Genomic DNA, 21049 nt, shown 5'->3' with positions numbered 1-21049 from the left:
ACTGTGCAGCTCAGATTCAGTTGACAGATGAACTAGAGAGTCTGACTTCATAGGTGGTGTTCCCTGAATTATCTCACATAGGCCCGTGACATATATAAAGCAAAATGTAAAAGCTAAAAGGTACCATAGTTTTGCTAATTATTGCTAACTCTCACTGTTGAATTCATCACAAGAGAATGTCTTATAATAAGACATATAAAGCATTTGGTTAAAAGACTAAGGAAAACTCTGGCAATAAATACCAAGTATAAATTAGCATTCTTCCTAAATCAGCAGTAAAATCTCATAGGGTCAGGAAAGAAGATTGTAAATCATTTTCTTTCTAGGCCTCAAGCTGATTAGAGCCATAGTTATGTGGAGATATACAGGATTTATTTAAGTAGCTAATGTATATATTTCTATGCATATGAAAAAAGTTATAAATATAAACCACTCTCTTCATTATGAACTAAAAAGGTGTTTATTCTCTTAGACTAGCCACCTTAAAATACACCAAGAGAAGCATTTTTAAAACACTTGTATTTTAATTTTGCTTCTTACACAGATATCTCATGTTGCTTTTATATGGTCGGTATAATACAACACAAATGCTATTTCAGTGCAACTCTGTAATCACTTTAGAGTACAGTTCTGAAAATAGTATTTTTGGGGGTGGGTCATGGTGAAAACATTGCTGATTATAAAGAAGAGCATTGTTCTTTTCTCCTAGGCAGAATCTATGTATGTTCTTTTGTTCTGGTGGTAACTGCAGACAATCAATAAGGTCCAAAGCTGCTGGTTCCCCTCCGCCTAGGTCCCAAGAGCCTGACTTGTGATGTTACCAAAATACCTCACAAGTTAGGGTCTCAGGGACTAGGAAAAGTCCGATTAGATGCGGTAGAATTCTTCTTCCAGCAACATGGCTAGCTTAGAAATTACAGCTGGGTCCACTCAAACTTTTTCCTCTAAATACCAATGAAAATACACACGTAGAAATCTACATGATATATAAAAGTTAGGATGAGCTAAATGTTCACGACGACCATTGATAGACTAATTCCAGACCTTAAAATAATGAAGAATATGAGAAACAATGCAGACAATGAACAGTTAAGAGTCATTCCATTAGATCCAAGGAAAGAGACTAAAAATGGGTTAAAATCTGTTTCTAGCAGATTTGTACAGCGACACCATAGCCTCTATTACATTAAAGAAGGATTATATGCCAGTTAATGGGACCCTAACTGAAATTTTGTTTCCCATTCCACTTCTATACAGCACAACTGTTAAGGTGGGCCCAGGGCATATAACACTTTAAATCTGATTTAAATATAGACTGTTGCAGTTAAGAATCAAACAAAAACTTTTTTGCATGTCATAATTTAATACCTCCGAAGCTTGATTTTTCTCTTTGAATCTCCAAACTATTCAGACAGCAAATATTTCCATGCATACTCTAGCTAGTTGAGCAATGCCACTTAATAAACATGTAACTTCAAACGCTGGCAACAGGATAAGAAAAAAAATGATTCTATTTCTTAAATAACTGCATTATAAAGCTCAATACTTTTGAAAATACCCAATCCCAAGCCTGTATATTCACTGAATTTCCTCCGATCTTTTAGCCTTGTTTGTGGTTCGAGAACAGAATTTGTATTTTAAGAATGATCCAAGGTTTAGTAGCACAGAACGCAGGGAAAAACAATCGGACCAGCCATAACATAAGTCCTGGTCACGGAAGTGCAATCTGGTTCTTCTGAAGTGGTTGATCTTAAAAGGGAAAAGAGGAGGAAAAAAAAAAACAAAACGGAAAGAATTAGAATGTTTTCCTGTAAAACAGGTGAATCATCCATTTCCAAGTCAGCTGCAAGGAAAGCTAGGCGGAACAAAATATTTGCTAACTGGCCCCCCCCCCTCCTCCACCCTAGTACCACACCCCTTTCCAACCACTACCCCCCACCCCCTGTCCAGATCTTTACTTTGCCTTGTAAGACTTTAAATATTCTGCTCCATGATGTAATGCATCATTATATAAGATCTCTTTCTGTTTTATCATTTGATTTTCCATACTGAATCAGTTATGGCTTAAAATAGTAAATAGTTAAAAAAAAATAAAACAAAAAAGCAGCACTCACAAAAAGCAAAACAGTCTTTAGATATAAGTCCATGCTTTTCCTTAAAACTGAATATGGCTTTACAATTTTTGACCATAGCATTCAACCAATTATTAGAATGAAAAATCTCACCCCTCCATAAATATGACATTAACATAATTATACCACCCCCATCACGGAGACCCATCCTCCTTAGGGAATACATCTGATGCTCCAAAGATGGAAATCAGTCAGATTTTAGTTGCTCTCCAACGTACCTTTGCTTCTCACTGACTGACTGGCTTTTACCCTCCACGCACTCACACGCCACCCCCTCCCCTCGGCTAGACACGGATGCCCGAGCGAGCACGCGCGCGCACAGGCATACAGACACCCAGCGAGAGGCGAGGCAAAGCATCTGATGCTGACTCAGAGCGCTTCTGTGTGCAGGGGGTGGCAGCGGCTGGTATTTTCACTGCGCTCATCATTAACATTAACTCACAGTCTAGCATCCACCCTCTCCCAGACCTGCGGGACTGCAGCATTTGCATGACGCTGTCACTCTAGCCTTTGCAGGTCAGATGATGGAAGAAAAAAAAAAAAGAAAGAAAGAAAAAGAAAAGGGGTGAAAAGGAAAAGCTCCAAGGCTCTCATAAGAAATGCCTTCATTTCTTCCACAGTCTCCTTATTTTTCTACCTTCCTACTTCCTCTGTGGCTAGGTCTCAGTTGTTTGACATCTTTCCAGAAGAAAATGTCTTGTGCTTCAATGAGCCAGTAGTCAGTTGGTCCTCCCCTCCCCTCACACTCCGACTCCCACCCCTTTCCCCCCAATCAATAAGACAGATCTCCAAATACACTTGTGGAAGCAGGCTCCCACACAGTCTCATCCTGGATCCACCACCTCAGGAAGCAGGCAGCCAGGCTCCCACGTGAGAGAGAGAAATAACGCCAGCAATTTAACAGTCCCACACTTTATTCTACGCCTTCATTTTTTTCCCCCCATCTGAAGAAAGAGCAAAAGGAGTGTCACCACTTCCCTACGAGGCCCCCAAACAGCCCAAGAGACACATGAGTGAGACCGATCTGTACCGATCAATCATTCCTTTTTAATAATAAAAAAACCTTTGATTTTAATAAAAATAATTGCTTAATATTTTTATTAGCTGTGCTCTCATTTCATAGGAATTATAAGATCTGCCAGGAAGTGAATCATCAATATGATTTAAACTGTGTTGAAATCCTAAGTTGCTGGAATGAAATCAGCCAATGGGATATTATTATATTTTTTATTTTTTTGACTTAGAACTTTTAAAAATAATAACAAATAGCTGTATGTTGATGAATATGTAAAAGTCTTCGAGATTAAGAAATGTTTTCAGGATATCAATATTGAAGATTGAATATATGTTTACATAAAATACGGATTTGTGTACATATGTGAAAAAAATCTGTGTGCATTGTTACAAAAGGAAATAAAATATTTGGCCGAACACAGCCGTGTCTGTGCTACAGTGTTTCACAACATAAAAGCAGTATATAAGTATTTATCCAGTTCCTTTGTTCTTCAATTGTCCCCTTTAATGACGGAATGTGGTACACTGCCTACCTTTCCTTTCTCCATGAGCAGTATTTCTGAATTACTTGCCAGACAGAGCTAGCCATTGGTGACTCTGCAGCATCCAAGAGATACATACTAAGGGAGGAGAAGCACAGCAATTCTCAAGCCAACTCTAATGCTGTCTGCTGCTGGAGAAATTTCAGTTTACTCACACAGACAGATCCCAGCATGCACTGCAGCACTGCAGGACCAACTAAGGTAGCAGTTTGGCACCAGATCTGTGGCAACGAACGCGAAGGACAACCATTCGCAGAGGTTCCAAAGAAAACCTCACACAACCCATAAAGAGAAAGAAGCATGTGCAGGAGGATATGTAGCTCTAAAATCAGCTCCTACAGGCTCCTGATTTGAAAGAAAAAGGCAAAGAAAAAAAACTCAGGAGTGGAAAAAAACCCCACAAATAAAAAAAGTGGGTACCCGAAGGAAGCATGGAATTAAGTATACACTCTCAGCAGAGAGAGAAAGGCAGGAAGGAGAGGGAGGAAAGGAAACGGGGAAATGGGAAGAGGGAGGGGGATGATGAAGAAGAGGAAGAAAGGCGCAGAGAGGAAAGAGCAAAGAACCACGGAGCAGTGAAGCAACAAATAAAATACAAAATTAGACTTCAGAAACCTAAGATTCAGGAATCGTGTTCCAGCTTAGAATTTAATGAAAAACTATCACAGAATTTAACGCATGCACAGCAGAGCTGAAAATACTTATTGTCGGTAACAGTGAGGCGCCTGCTGACTTCTTCCTGTTCTACGTTTATTAAACTGGTCACCTCAAAGTCTTTTTGCTCAGACTCATCTTTTTCTTTTTCTTTTTTTCCTTTTTAGCTCTCCAGCATCTGTGTCCTTTATGCTACTTTTTTTTCTAGACATTTGCCCACAGTACTCTGGATAAATTAATGTCATGACCTTGCTATGGCTATGAGACATAAAATGTCGACTATTTTAATAATTGAACATGCGCTTACAGCAAACGGCCTACTGATATCTTAGCTCTGTGGACTGTGCATGAGCACCTCACTCCCCGCCCTGAGAATCAGAAACAACAGATGCAAACACAACTTTTTTTCCTAGTCTATGCTAACTCATTTCATTACATACAGAGACACACACGCACATCACGTTACAAAACGCATAAAAACATTAACCAAGGAGGTTAAAAAAATCAAGAGCAATGAAGGTTTGAAGAAAAATAATTATTATAACTGAATGGCCAGGCATTTAAAATATTTATGTCTAGACAGGGGTTAGCCAGTTTCCAGTGTCCAGGCTTCTGTCAAGACCACTGTTAGGGCCAATGGGAATGCAGACTTGAGTAAATCAATCTTTATTTGAAGGAAGATGTTGTAATCAATCAGTTCAATTACGACTATCATAGATAGGGGTTTAAGGTCTCTTCTGATTCTAAACTTCTAATCACCAATACTGAACTATCCCTAAATAAGATTTTGACTATGGCTAAAGTATTTACAAAGTAAAATTTCATTCTGTTTCATATTTAAGTGATGCAATGAAAGTATGGTCTTGCTAGATCAATTAGTTTTATATGTTACTCGAGTTTTGTTCTAACTTAAAAAATTGCTAAGATAGATCTGAATGTATAGCAAACGATAAGTTAAGTAAAAGGAAGAAGGAACTACTCTGAAATTCTTTAATACAACTGTCCTCTACTTTACTACTAAGGCAGGGATGTTTTATTTCTCATAAAGGCCATTTGAAATCAGTGTTATTATGGGAGTTGTATTTAAAAACATTGGTGAGGTTTAGGGTAAGGGGGAGGACAAAAAACGATCTACAGTTCAAACTTTAACTCAAAATTTGTGGATGTGCAGAATATATTGGTTTTTTATTACTTGCATAATGTTTTCTCTGTTTTGCTTAACGTACACTCTCCAAGAAGGTGCGACCAACCACATGTAGCTGTGAAAATTATAATTAAAATTAAACAAAAGTAGAAATTGCGTTCCTCTGTTGCTCTAGCCATATTTCAAACGTATGTAACAGCATACGTAGCTGGTGGTTACCATTTTGAACAACACAACTATAAAATATTTCCAACCTTGTGGAAAGTTTTATTGGACAGTGCTGACTTACTCTGTCTTTGTGAGAAGTTTATAGCATAACTGATCATTGGATCTCAATACTTTCATTCCAGTCTCTTTTAAGAGAATGAATCTATGTTGATGTATTTGAGGATCTAAAATAAGAGAATTTCATTTGACTAAGGAGCATCTAGTGCTTTTATCTACCAATAGTTTTGAAATATGCAAGACTACTTAAGGGTGAGCGTTATACAGAAATTAACTTTTAAGGTTGTTAATAACAAAACTATCAGAAGACACAAAAAATACTGAGGCCTAAATCTCCGGATAAATCTGAGAGATGCTTATTTGTCTAAGCTTTCCAGAAATGACAGTCATGCTCTTTTTAGCGTCAAACAGCACATATCACATATTCCTGTTTTCAATAAAGAAGGCATGTAATAGTGTAAGTAGCAAAAATCCAGAGAAAAAGCAATTTTTAAAAATCCTAGTCATATAAGGAAAGAATAGCAGTTAAGAGCACCAACAACTTTTGTTTTGGACTTTTTCTTTTTTTTTTTGTAAAGAAAAACGGAAGAACAATTAAAGGGCAGGGGAGACAAAAATCAAATGCCAATGGATACGTATTATCTGGATGGGAATTGTCTATCAAATAAAACACTAAGGAAAAAACCAGAAGGTGTGTGTTTGTAGATCTTGTTAAGATAATTCCAAGTTACAAATCAAATTCTGGAACTAATTATCCTAAGCAAAATGAAAATAAAGTAAAATATAATTGTATATGAGTTATTGCTTAAAAAATTTCATGGTAAAGAATCCAGCTGGTTTTTAACCAGGAAAAACACCTGAGCTATATTTTCTTTTAGAAGTTTAGTGTTTGGGCTGAAGGATGATTCAGTGTTTAACTCAGATATTCTTTGACTGGGATGCAAAAGGTTTATTTGTCAACCTGAAATTCCTTTTCTCTCTCTCTTTCTTTTGATATGTAAGTAGAAAGCATCACAACTAACCTGGAAAAAGAAGTATCACATAGATTTCTCTTCCTTTCTGGGAAGATCCTTTAGACTCTAGCATGTGAAAGCTAACGTTCACTCTTCTATTTAGGAAATGTATATGATTGTAACTCTCTTTGGCAGTCTCTCTCACTCCCACCCTCCCTCCTTTTTCCTGACCTCTTCCCCTCCCTGCTTTGCTTTCCTCAAGTGTGCATCCCACTTGCCAATCCAGTCTGTCATCAATATCCACAAGGGGATTGCATTCCAAGCCTCACCAGAGAGATGAGACTTGAGGAGAGCAAGTCTGAGACGGGGTAATTAGAGCAAGAACGTGAACTTGAGGGAGGTCTTGAGGGGAAAGTGACAATAAGGGCCACTGTTGCACAGGCACACATACGAACGAATAGGTCTTGAGGATGCTGGTGGAATGTTTCGCTTTCAGGAGAAAAGGGTGAGATAATGAGGGCCAGTTTAGACACCATGAAATGTTATGGCACATCAAATTATATTTAAATCTGGAAAAGCATTTTTCAAGAGTTAGCATTAGCATTATGCATACTAATAATCAAAAAAGGGATGTTTCTGCTATGTTGACACTTCCTAACAGGTGAAAGAGAAAAGAACTAGTCTTGGCTTTTTAACAGGACATAAATGGAAAGGATTTAAATGATATCAAGTGATTTTAGAATCACTGTCATCCTTAGAGCTTGCATATTGTGGCAAAGGAGCAATAATTTATGTTTTAGCTAACAATTATAGAAGAATACTATTTTCACTATGGTATTATATACATCACTTTGAAACAAAGTTGAGAAGGGGGACGAGAACTGATGTAGGAGTCAGGAAAGTGGTTCTAGTACCTGTTCAGTAAATAAAAAAGTTTATGGTCTTAGATAAGTCATTTAACTCTCTCCTCTGTACTGTTAGGAGGGAGGAGTAAGTTAATCACCAAGGCCGAATTCAGCTCTAAACTTTTGTGCAATGGAAGGGGAGTAAAACTGGAAACACATATTGGTCCTTACTACATACTATTGAGATATTTGTATACAGAATTGTCTCATGGAATCCTCGTAGTCCAGTAGCATTTATCCCCATAAAGACTAATGATCTGTCTTTTTCCTCTGTCCCTGTGATATTTCACTTAATAACTGAATCTCAAAAATGTTATCATTTCACAATATAAAAATGTTAGACTAGATTTTTGGGGGGATTATCCTACTTACATTTAAATTTTCATTTATCTGAAACAATATACAAAATATTTTCATTTTACAACTAGGGAGGTAGTAATTTTCTAAGATTTAGAAAAATGTGTATAACTGTTATGGTATATGTGCTAAGGAGAAGAATGCACAGTTTCCTTGCATAACTACTTGCAAAAATTAGCCTATATGGATAAAAAAATTAGGATTCATTGATTGAATAGACATATTTTAGCTTTAATAGTGCATTTAAAATGTCAGGATAAAATATGTCAGCTTATAAAACCTCCTTAAGTGGATCTTAGAAATTTGTAATAAAAAAAGATATAAAAAAATCAGGGGAATGATAGTTTTAAAAATCTCTATCAACTATGAAAAACTTTAAAAACATATTTTTTGGTTCTTAAAAATACTCATTTTGAAAGGCTGCTTAAGTGAGGTGGAATAAAGATATCGATAGATATTATTCTGATTGTTCATTTCTATTCTAGATTGTTAGAGTTTTCTTCAATATGAAAAAATATGCTAAAATTCTAGGGTTTTTTATTACCAAGACAATACATTATCCATTGATCATGACAGGTAGGAAGTGGAGCACAAATGATACAGTAAATTATTTTAAATAAAAAAGCATTCTCTCTTTATAGATACTTTACTTTCTCTCTTAATCTTTTCCTATTAAAATAATGTATATTTTGGAAACTTGATATCATACAATCATACATGTTCTTTTCAAGATTGAATTTTCACTTTGCTACCTCTATGCCCGGTGATAGAAATTGTTACTGGATTAATGCACTTTTAGAAGTTTAAATACTATGAGACAAGCTTAACTTTTCAAAACATATTCTTTCAGGAAGAATGTCGCTACAGCAAACTCTCAAACTTTGTTACATAGGATTTCAATGCAGGCTGAAGAAGCTTCCATGACATGGGAGTAAAGGAATATGCTTCTAAGCGTTATAAACATCATTTAAATATTTCTGAACAGGGAAGTTCAAGTGCATCCTGCATTCCCATGCTTTGTTCCCATCCTTTCCAATCAATTGCACTGATTTGCTAAGGGTTAGACGGTATGCTTTCATTGATCAAGGAAATAGCCTGACACAGCAAAACTGTCAGCCAATTCAAGACAGATCAATCTCACCTTTGTTTTCTTTTGGATAATTATGGTTTTTCATTCTGCATCACTTAAACTCCATAATACATATCTCAGCCTATGAAAGGAAATGAATAAAGAATGGTCTATTTTCTTAGAAAAAATGATACATATGTGAGTATTCCCCACACTGAATCCCTATTGAGTTTGGTGGACATTGTAACACCTGATTAAGTGTTTGGCCTTATTTTCAAGTTCACTTGAGAATTCTGTCCCTTTTCAGGATGTTACACAGCATTGGAAAAAAAACTTTCAAGAAAATGTTGAATTCATTTACAAATCAGAGTCTGAGAAAATAAAAATGAAAACACATTATTGTAGCCTTCTTTTCCAGAGCCACCTAGCCATTCATTTTTTTTAATGCCTCAGTGGAACTGGTTGAGCTGCAAAAACCTAGCACTCCTGATAGCTTTATAACAAAGGAACTAAAGGACTCAAGCCACCTCGGAAATTTTTTTTTAAAAAAATCTTCATACAATGTAACGTTATATTAATCCTCTTGGGAGGGTATGTTGTAAGACACTGTACAGTTACAAGCATTTTGACTTTTACTAACCTAAAAAGTTCCACGGTGTTTCAGATTCTTCCTACTCTATCTGTAAACTTTACTTAGATACCAAAGAAAATATTCACAAACGGCAAACTCTCATCGCCTACGTGGCCCACAGGCATGGCAATTTTTTGCAGTAATGCTTGCTTATATTTCTTTCTTTAGCAATTAATTTATTTTCTCCGATGTGGCAAGAGCCATAACTCATTAGAGAAAAGGGTTAAGTTAGAATTTATGTTCAGATATTTTGCTATTATAAAGCTTTGAATTTAAGAGAAACATATTTCCATTCCTGTGCCTGACAAGGAGATGTTTTAAAGTACACATTAAACAAAAGAAAACAGCTTTTCAATTACTAAATTCAGTGCTCAGTAGGACAGAAAACTTATGCTTCTCTTAAATGCTCGACCTTTAAAACATTTGCTGGATGACAGCGTTATAAAAAAAATACAGTTTCTTTAGCAAAGAATTAAAGCTGAATATGCAACATTTCTTAGGAGCACTGAATAAGTCTATTTGTCCAGCTTACATTGCAAAGACTGCGTAGAAAACAGCACCATAAACACTTTCAGTCCCCACACAAGGGCTAAACAAAGAGTCCTCTTTCTAGCCATCTAATCGGGTAATTTATTTTTTCAACCATCACATAAATCGAAACACAGCTGTAACCAATGACTTGCAGATCCAGTTCCCAGCCAGCTGGAATCAGTTCTGCTGAAACAGCAAGATTTTTACATTGTTCACTTCTGTACATCTGGAGAAATCATTGAGGTTCAAAGGTGACCAGAAAAGCTCTTTAAATAAATTCAACCGACAGTGAAGATTTGCCTAAGGATCTACAAACCCCACATTCGCTTTTACAAAATGTTCATTTCACGAAATGAATGCTTATAAAGGCTATTTGCATCCTCATCAGTATAGACTTTTTGAGTTGCTAATTAAATTAAGCACTTAAATGCCTGTTTCGAACAACTTGCTTAGGGTTCCTCAAAACTTTTTCCAAGGAGTTGCAGCGATTTAGAGATGGTTACATTAAAACACTATGTTACATGCAGAAACATCGACCATAAGAACCGGTAACAAAACCAGACCAGAAATGCACCTACTCACATCTCAAGTTTAATCATGTGTAGCTAATATAATCCTCTATTTAGATAAAATGAAGGAGAAATACTATCCAAAAGAAAGCAGGGCTGGAATACCTCCATCAAGCTAGGCGGGCAAATCCCCAGGGAGCCAGAGTCCTGGGAGAAACAAACTCGGATTAGGAATGTTCCACATGCAGTCTTTCGGGGTGGTGGTTCTGGCACTAGAGGAGAAACCCAAGAGCAGTAGCCACTTTCGCTCTGCCCTAGAAGCTTTGAACTGCATATGGGGTAAAAGTTAAGACTCACCAAAACAAAACCTGGTGCAGCCAATGCTTGATGGAAAGCGCTTTCCATAAAAGTTAGGTACATTTAGGCAAATAAAAACCCAGGAGAGTAAATGTATCCTTGGCATTTAAACTATGCGCAACATATTGATTGGAATGCATAGTTTCTTCCTTAGGGCCCTCAAAAAGATATTCCCCTTGGGAAAATGATGATATATGTCCAGCAAACTTCTCAATCCAGTTTTTATTTTGGTAAAAACAATACACAAGCAAATCACAAATATACTTCCTTTTCCTTCTTTAGTTAAATCAATATACAAGTAAACAAGTTATTTTCATTATTTGGCCGTCTTATTCAGAGATGTGGCTGTTTCAACTACCCTGGATTGACAGTCAGTAACTTGGTTAGGAATTTTACCTCTACCTAAAATGAGTAAAAAAATAAATAGTAGTAAAGCATACTTTCACTTTATATTGAATGACAGACGGTGATCACACAGTAGTAGCCATTCCTCATTAGATATTAAAATCATATAAAGGTGTTGAGGTTCGTGCACTTGTAAACATGTGACTGAGTTTTGTGTGTCAATCACTGTGTACACAGACTACAAAAAACAGTCTGGAACAGTTAAGAATGTGATGCAATAAATAATGAAATATTTAGTGTTGTGAGGATTAAGAACTTCAGGGTAATAGAAAATAGCACTTAACCAAAATGCAGGAGATCCGCCTCTTGTTATTAACTAGCTGTGGGATCTAGAGGAAGGCACATAACCTCTTTAGTTCCCCTCTCCAGAAAAATGATCTTAAGTCCTTTCCAGGTCAAATGTCCGCATTATTGCATATCATTTCAAAAACACCAAGATATATCTGCTTATCCTGTTGCTCCTGAAACGTAAAATTCCAAAAGTTTTGTTTTTTAATTTCATCACTTTGGGGGTGAGCACCGTTCAGAAACAATTTGTCCTTTTTCAAATATGAGCCAACCAATCCAGAAATAACCAGAGTCTAGTAGATAATATTCTTGAGGAATAGAGGGGAAAGTTAACCTTGTAGAAAACATTCTTGAATGGAGACAGCTTAATTTTATAAATATATCATTTAAAATTAAGCAACCAAAGTTTGCATTGTTTTAAAATAGGACTAAAATTAGGCAACTCCCACACTGTGTTCTCTCCTGCATTATTAAAGTCAGTTTCATACGGAAATTCACAATGGAAGCTTTCAGTGCTACTTATAAACATTTTAGTTCTTTGAATTCACATGTATTGCAGAATCTTGTGATCCTGTAATGTCTACATATTCATTCAAATGAGTAATATTTCCAAAACACCTGTAACATATTTGCATATATGCACACACGCTTATACATATGAACATTATCTTTGTAAAAATTAAAATATCCAGGACTCTTCATAATCTCTAATAGAAAATCACTTGTACCAATAACACAAGAAACTGTTCCACAAATTCTTGTTCATAACAAGACAAACAAAATAGACTTCCCATGACAATTTCAGCTGAGAAAAAATAGGGGAGTGGCCTCTTAGCAGAAAATAATTGTCTTGGGTGTTCCCCAACTGGTAATATCGTGCAATATGCCCAGCTAACAACTAAATGTAATAAGCAATGAATCAGTCAATGTCTTGAGGATTCTTATCTACTTTTGAACTGGTAGACTGAGAGAAAATGGTCTAAAATTGGCAAATATTCCATATCTATTTGTGAATTTCACTGTTATCATGCCAAAGGATTATTTTGTCCATTAGTATTAGCTTGACTCTTTCTTAAGTACCAGCAAGACACGGTATTGCATCAATATTTCAAATCCTTTGTTAAGCATATTACATATAAACTTGTGTGATAATAATAGTTTCAATTTCTTTGGGCTAGGTGTTGAGAGTCACAATATACATTTTAAAAGTATGTATTTAAATATAATCACCATTAAACTAGCCTAAAGAATTATATTTGCTATTTAACAAAGCCTTTTTAATCCTAATAATTGATTTTTTAAGTTATCGAGGCAGCATTTATTTATATTAGTTGTTTGCTTACATGTATATTTCTGTTTGTAATGATACACAAGTATCAACCAGTCTCAATGGTGAAATGATAAGAGTTTTACTTATTTAGAAGTGGTCTGGACCTTGACAAAGTAGAAAGTAATAAACATATATATTCAGGGAGGGATGAGAAGTCCAGTTTTGATACATAAAGGTGAACATGAAGAGAAGGTAGGGAGGTGGGTGAAGAGAGGGGTTCATAAGATAAGATTCTTAACACATATTCTGGAGCCTTCCTAAATCAAATAATGCTTTCAAGTTAGGATTACACGTGACCCAATTTGTCTCTTTTCTATTTGGAGAAAAATATATACTATTTAAACAATTTTTTCTCTATTTACCATAAAAGATAACTGGAACTTACATTGACTTGCAAAATACTGATGGATTTATCTTTAAGTTCACCACTGCACATGATCAGGAATAAAAATTTTTGAAAGTCTGCTCTGACCTTGATAGTTTTAAATTTTGACAGGTTTTCTTTATCAAACTCTGGCAAGTCCAGTCACTTCTCTATCCAGGGTCGGATCTTAGTAATATTCATCCAACATGAAATACTAAGAGAAAGGAATCGGAATATTTAGAAATTGTAAGGTTACAATCAGGCATTTTGATTCTTTGATTGGATTAGCAAATATACTGACTCCTTGTCAGAAAGTGGATATCATGAAACATTTTAGAATGTTTTATCCAAGGGTTTAGACAAATTCTCTAGTTTAGGAGGGAAGTGGCCATTAATTTGGGTATAAATTCTTTGGGAAAGACAAAATCTACATAGATATATAAGGTATACAAATACATATACACACATATAGTTTACATATATATCGGATTTTGCAGTTTAATTGATCTTTTCAATCACTCAGTGAGTAAATTCCTATAAAAATGGTTCATACGTTTATAAAGATATGAAGAAATAAAAATCCACACGGTGAGCGTCTATCTTTTGAGGCTTGATTGATATTAGCTATCAGTGGGTGAAGTCACAGACTAGGCTGCTCAAAAAAAATTTTAATTAGACTAAAATTAGGAACTCTTTCAAGATCAGCTTACATCATGTTAGGCTCAGGTTTTGGCTTTTTCTTTCCCCCAACCTCACCACCTTCATAATTAATCAGTTTTAAAGAACTAAAATGTCTTCCTTTCCAAAGAAAGAATGGTAACACATTATGTTTGAAATCTCGAGTCTATTTTCTTTCCAGAGGATCCACAAGTCTTCCAAGAATATCATATTAATCAATGCATTTATCTTTCCGTATCTTTAAGTAGTAAAAATTTCCCAAGATATTATAGGGATTGTAGTAAGCAAGCCAAGGATAGAGCTTGTGAATTACATGAAGGCTGTGTCCATGAACTAGCCTAGACAGAAAGATCTTATACCCATCTAACTGTACTCATAAGCCTTATATCTGTGCAATTAATTAAAATGAAGTGAGAAGGGGAAAAAAGTGATTTGGGGTCAAGTATCCCAACACCTTTTGCCTTTTTAGAACCAACCTCATATAAATGAAAATTTTATACGTAAAAATTAGAAAAATCACAGTCAAATGGGCATTTCAAATGGTACATATCTGTCAAAAAGAGTGCCACGAGTTACACAAAGTTATTTCTAGAGCTTTCAGTCACTTGAATTTGACATATATTTTGTGAGAGTCCACTGTGTACAAGTGACTAAGTTGCTAAAAGAATTAATAAAATGAGGGGTAAATGGCCTCTGTGCTCAAACAGCTTAATACACAAACAAAATTATAATGCACGGAAAATGTGAAGTATACTATCTGATACAAAGTACTATGAGAACACTGGGAGAGAGGCAATAAATATCGAGTGCTATACAGAAGCTCCACTTGAGCCTTGAAGGATAAGAGAGACTGTTAGAGGAGACAAAGTTAGAGAGAAAAGACATCTTGTCTGAGGGCAGAGAAAGAGGAAAGGCTTCAAGGTGGGGATTCATGCAATGTTTGGGAAATGAGCAGGTGAGAGTGGGAAAATGCTGGCTTATGCACGAATGTTATTAGGAAAAACGGCCAGGCAGTTGGACTGGAGCACAGTTCCAGAGGGTCCTCGATGTAATACTGGAAATCAATTATTTAGACAAAAATGAACAAATACAACCTTTTTGAATAGGATTTTTTTTTTTAATTAGTATAATGACCCAACAACAACAATACCAAGAATTACCATGTATACAATACCCCCTTCCTATCTAGTCCTGTGCTGGTATACATCATGCTACTTTATCATCACAATGACTCCATGAGGTAAGTGGTATCATTATTTGCAAATTATTCACATGGAATCTGAGCTCGAAGAAAGTTAAGTAATATACGCAATGTCATACCACTGGTAAATGGCTACAATTTCATCCTGGCCTATCTGATCTTGAAGTTCATCTCTGAAGTGTTTTGTCACACAACCTCTCACAATTAAACTGGCCTCTCTGAGAGCGCACTTTTGAATTTGGCTCTCACCACCCAGCCACACAGGCAGTCTACACCGTACCAGGAAGATCCTGGAGAGCCCTTCTAAGAACGTCTTTGTATTCTGAACATTCTGGAAGACAGAAGAATTCAAACATAGGTCTGTCCCTTCCCAAAGCTCATGTTCTTTACTTCATCACATGCTACTGTTTGTCTAATTAATAATTTAAGTAGCTGTATAAAATTTCACCTTGGGAATGTACTATAATTTGCTTAACTGTTTACCAACGGCTGAGGATCTCCAAGGGTTCCAATTGGATGATATTATGAATAGCGCTTAAATCAATATTTTTCTCCATGTGTCTCTTTCCCTATTAACAGTTCCTCTGTCATGTAACATTGCAGAAGTGGGAGTGTTATAAGGATTTAAAACAGCTGAGTAACTTTGGCATAACTGAATCATTGGTGGCCTGGAGATGTTTTCCATTTTTATTTGAATTTTACAATTTATCAAACATAGAATCATAATATCTAATACAATTTCTTTAAAGCCTTTGCTTATAAGTTTTGGTCATCATTCATTTTTCCATTGGTTCATTATCCATTGGTTCAAAATCAATCACTTTGTTGCTCATCTATTTCTGATCTGACTACATATTACACGACTAAAAACTCAGTTAGAGATAAGACTTTTCTTTATCTGGTAGGTGCTTTGAGAGTAGCCACTGAATACATTAATGTTCAAAGGACATATCAACAAAATATTCTATCCTCTCCCATGTGGTAATCTCAAATTACATGATAAAAGAGCATTTAGCAATACATCATATATCTATCCCAACGGATAAAGTCTGCTGGCAGAACATTAAAGTTTGTACCAAATCTTCCACGAGGATTTTATCAAAACAAGAAATCTACCAGTTTGGAGCTTTTATTTGCGTTTCTGTTTCATTCACATTTCCAACATTTTTAACCTTTTGAAAATACGCACTTAAGTCTCAGAAAAGTAAGCCTAAGAGTATCGTAGGACAAGTGTTTTTGAGAGGTCTAAATTAATTTTGAAAGCACACAGCATTTCTGATTTGAGAATTTGACATATAAAAGAAAAAGATGAAAAAATACACTGAAACTTAGAAACTCTGATTTCTGATTTCGTCTCTGCCGTGTTCACTGTGCAACTACAGACAGCTACTTATCGCTTCAAGGTTTTGGTTTCCCCATCTGAAAAAGCATTAAGCTACCACATTGGATTAGAATGTCAATTTTGCAACTTTAACCCTAGTGAAAAAAAGGTGACATATAAATGCAAAATCACATTTTCATGTAAACAGATCGATTTGAGGTTATTTTACCCGCTACTTTCAAAGCAAATTTTGTTAAATGGAAAAAAAAATTCCCAATTCATTTCTATTTCTTAAACTTGGCTGTATGCACCTGGAATGTGGTGACAGATTTACTGGACTTTGAAGATGTGAAACAGGACAAAGAGCAAAGGAAAAACAATCCGAAGTTTGCCCTTTGACTGATGTACGTAAGGTCTAGTAGGGTAAAAAGAAATAGAGACAACTAGCGGAATTTTCAGATCTGAGGGCACTGTTATTCTGAGATGAAGAATCAGATAAGTAAAATTTCCAAACCGTAATAATGTCATCTCAATTCACATATCCCTTCCAAAAAAGTTTTAGATTTACAAACCCATGAAAAATATGAAAGACTCCTTGGAAAAGATGACCTTATAATAATTTTTTTTTCAGGAAGATTAGCTCTGAGCCAACACCTGCCACCAATCCTCCTCTTTTTGCTGAGGAAGATTGCCCCTGAGCTAACATCTGTGCCTATCTTACTCTATTTTATATGTGGGACATCTGCCGCAGCATGGCTTGATCAGCAGTGCATAGGTCCACACCTGGGATCCAAACCCACGAACCCCTGGCCACTGAAGTGGAGCATGCGAACTTAACCGCTAAGCCATCGGGCCAACACATAATAATTTTTTAAATATTTCTTGCACATAGACCCTAAAATACACATTTACTACTTATGGGGAGGAAGAGGAGGTGAGTGAACGAGTCAGGGAAACATAATATGTACAGGTCCTTTTACCGGTTTCTTCCACGCACCCTGGTCCTTCTGTCCTCAGAGCAGTAGCAATGAGGAACTTTCTCCCTAGTGTAGGAGGGGATCCATTGGGTGGATTCGCAATTAATCCCAACCAGTTTTAAAGGAAGCTGACTTGTGACACCAATAATTTATCAAAACCACAGATATCCATTTTTTTAAATTGTAAACTGAGTAGTACATGCTCATATAACTTGGATAATTTTTATAGCTTCTTTTCTCTTTTATTTGTTATTTTGAAAAAATTTGATAAACAGTGCAGGGAAATAGAGTCCTATTTCTGCTCTGACTACTCTCCATCCCTGTTCAGGTTGCCTTGAGGGTATTTGGAAAGATTTTTATCAATATTCTAGACAACACTCCCACATAGATCTCTGTTAACTACAAGAAAATTTCAAATATATATATGTCACATTGTTTAGAAGGGAAAGTATTTCAGTAAGGCTTATTTCTTCAACAGAAGGAAAATATGTTGGGTATTGCATGAATTAGAAGCACACATCATAACAACAAAGGAACAGAAGCAGTGGAACAAAGTTGAGCTTGTTGAATAAAAAATGCTTATTCATTCATTTACTCCTTACAGTCAAAACTCTTTTCGGAAAAGCGCTTTCTTGAAGGAATCATAGAGGTAGGATTTCTAAACAAGGAGATAGCATTTGGTCTCCCTAATTTTCAGGACAGTTACCTAAGCTGTGTCTACAATTCTTTAGTATCCAGGTACTTCGAAGTTTTTACATACCTCAAATATGTCTGGAACTTTGTGTTCCTTTCTTCAGAAGGGTTTGTCCTATCTTGAAAAACACTGAGTTAAGAATTTAAAGAAACCTTGTAAATTTTCCTTGAGATGAAGTACAAAATGTGTTAGATACTATTTTTAAAAATAGGAAGACAGGAAAGAAAAGTCACAGAACAGTCTGTTCTTGAGGAGAAATAACAATACATAATAAACATAACAAAAAAAAGATGAAATTACTAAGGGCTTCAGAATTTAACAACATATGAGGTTCAGACATGTTTCTCTCACATTCTTTGCTCTCTTGGTTCACTGGCTTATATCCTCTTCCACTTGGGATTTACCAGACAACTTCCATATCACCCGCTATTCATCCATTGAGCAGATGCGTTGAGATAATTTGAAGACATGCCTTCTAATCTATCCCCAATCACTAAGGCAGCCATTGGATAACAGAAATCCTACTACACTTGACCAGTTGAGTGTACCTCTATTTCTACCTACATTCAGGATGCTTTTTGCCGCCATTCCTCTAATTCCCGTCAGCGTTTAGGCAAACTCTTAAATGGGTGCATTCACCACACTTGGTGATTTTGTGACTGACTCTTTTTCTTTTGGAAATGACCTCAGAAAATACCTTATTAATTTTACCCAGTTGTCTTCATTTGAAGTTTAGATGGTAGTAGTTTAGCATGTGTTTTGTTAACAAATGTTGGTTCTGTTTATTATGGCAATTTTTAAAAATATGCTCAACCTTGTTTTCAAACAACAATGCATCCCCACTTCTTTCCACTTATACATGCAAAATTCATTACATGAATTTTCATTACATTTTCTAGTTGTGACCGGAGCACAGAAAACCTTTAAGTCCCCCCCTAGTGCAAAATAACTCAGCTTTAAGGGAAAATAAATTGAGTAAGAAAAGAAGTTGCCAGAGAACTGAATTTCATAAATGTAATAACAAGTTGGAGCTTTAGGTCATACTAACCATGTTTCTAATATGAAAGAAAATTCTTATACCTAGAGGTCTGGTTATCAGAGAGCATCTCTTAGTTCTAGATTAAGATTCTACACCAAGGAGATCCATTACCTGTTAGCCCTACTGGTATTAAAAATAATTTATTTTTAGAAAAATGATTAGGAAAGAATGGATCTAATTCATATATGATCTAAGTAATATGTACATATATACTACATATAAGAGAATATATATAACAAGGCTAATATTACAAGGCCTGTCTCCTCCAGTGAAAATAATAAATGGAACTGAAAATGCTGGCAATGATAAAAGGAGGAATATATGCAGCGAGAGGAAGGCCAGCTGTCTGTAGTTCAGAAAGCATTTCCCTAGCTATGTTGGAACTACCTGTGAATGCAACAAGGGTCTAAGAGCCATCACTTGATTCAGACTCATTGGCCGGATTATCTGCCAAGTCCAGGCCTGTATCTCCTGCAAGAGGCTGGTCCGACCTCTACTACCACCACCTAACAGCAAGCTCAGAGGGGATGGGATAATGTTTAATTGGAATAAGTCGTGTCAGTAGGACCAAACAAGGCCTAACATCTGAGCTTGAAAGGACTATTTAACCACAGGCATACCTCTGAGATATTGCAGGTTTGGTTCCAGACCACTGCAATATCGCAATCAGCAAGTCACATGAAAGTGTTGGTTTCCCAGTGCATATAAAAGTTATGTTTATGCCATACTGTAGTCTATTAAGTGTGCAATAGCATTATGTCTAAAATAACAACGTACACACCTTAATTAAAAAATACTTCATCGCTGAAAAATGCGAACCATCATCTGAGCCCTCAGTGCTGACAGACTTGCTGGACAGAGAGTGGCCAGAAACCTTCAATTTGTAAAAAATGCAGTATCTACAAAGCACAATAAAGCAAAGTGCCATAAAACAAGGTATGTGAACACCAGCATTTTAAGTAGGCCTTTGAAACTGAATTTAACATAAGCAAAGAAAAAATAATTCAAGATATAGACACAGGAAAAAAACTATGAAATAGATTCATTAATAAAATGTAAGGGAAATATGCCCTTCTGCTTAAAGCAGAATCACCGAACATTTTGACTCTGTACACTGCTGATGTGATGTGAATTTTGGCTGCTCCAAGAAATGTGAATATCCCTGAGAAATTGGGGCAACATTACTTAAGCCATCCCAAAGATAAGCATTTCTTCTTGCTTCAGAATATGTAGAAATATATAATAAATATAAAGAAGGGAACCATCATAATCATTTGAACATTGACCTTTTGAAGAATTACGCATAAAGCTATTCATAGCTATTCAAAATTAAGGTGTTATATCATAGTTAAATAAATGGAACTAATGAAAAGGAATGTGTATTATTTTTTAAAAAGGTAAGAGTAGTACAGACAAAACAAATAAACAATGTGAAAGTAAGTCTCTCAGTAGGAAAAGGGACAGAACAGTAATACAGTCAATTTCATTCGGAAAAGCCATCATTTCTCTGCAAATAGACAATGGATGTCAAAATGCCTAATCAAAACCTCATAATAAAATAAAATAACTTTTTCCCCAAAAACATCCTGGGTAGGAGACTTCTCATATAGGAGTATCCTAATTATGGAATTCAAAATGAGTATTTTATGTTCAAATGCAAAGATTCTATTAGGCCGTTAGTTTACTTGCAGCCCTTAAGACTCAACTTAATTCATCGTACGATGCCTTC

General features: G+C 35.8%; 1 protein-coding gene and 1 long non-coding RNA gene across 23 annotated transcripts in view; both read right to left on the bottom strand.

Annotated features, from left to right (window-relative positions):
* LOC139079894 (uncharacterized) overlaps window positions 1-21049 on the bottom strand; it is a 613636-nt gene that overhangs the window by 161485 nt on the left and 431102 nt on the right. The window lies entirely within an intron of this gene.
* On the bottom strand, window positions 1497-2516 carry LOC139079896 (uncharacterized). Its single transcript, XR_011533915.1, has 2 exons — window positions 2351-2516; window positions 1497-1749 (listed from the first exon to the last, which is right to left on the bottom strand). It is a non-coding gene; the product is annotated as an uncharacterized lncRNA (long non-coding RNA).

This window comes from Equus przewalskii, chromosome 27 (assembly GCF_037783145.1).
Source record: "Equus przewalskii isolate Varuska chromosome 27, EquPr2, whole genome shotgun sequence".
In the NCBI taxonomy this organism is placed as follows: Eukaryota; Metazoa; Chordata; class Mammalia; order Perissodactyla; family Equidae; genus Equus; species Equus przewalskii.
Note: the sequence above shows the minus strand (reverse complement) of the source record. Positions and strands in the feature narration are given on the sequence as shown.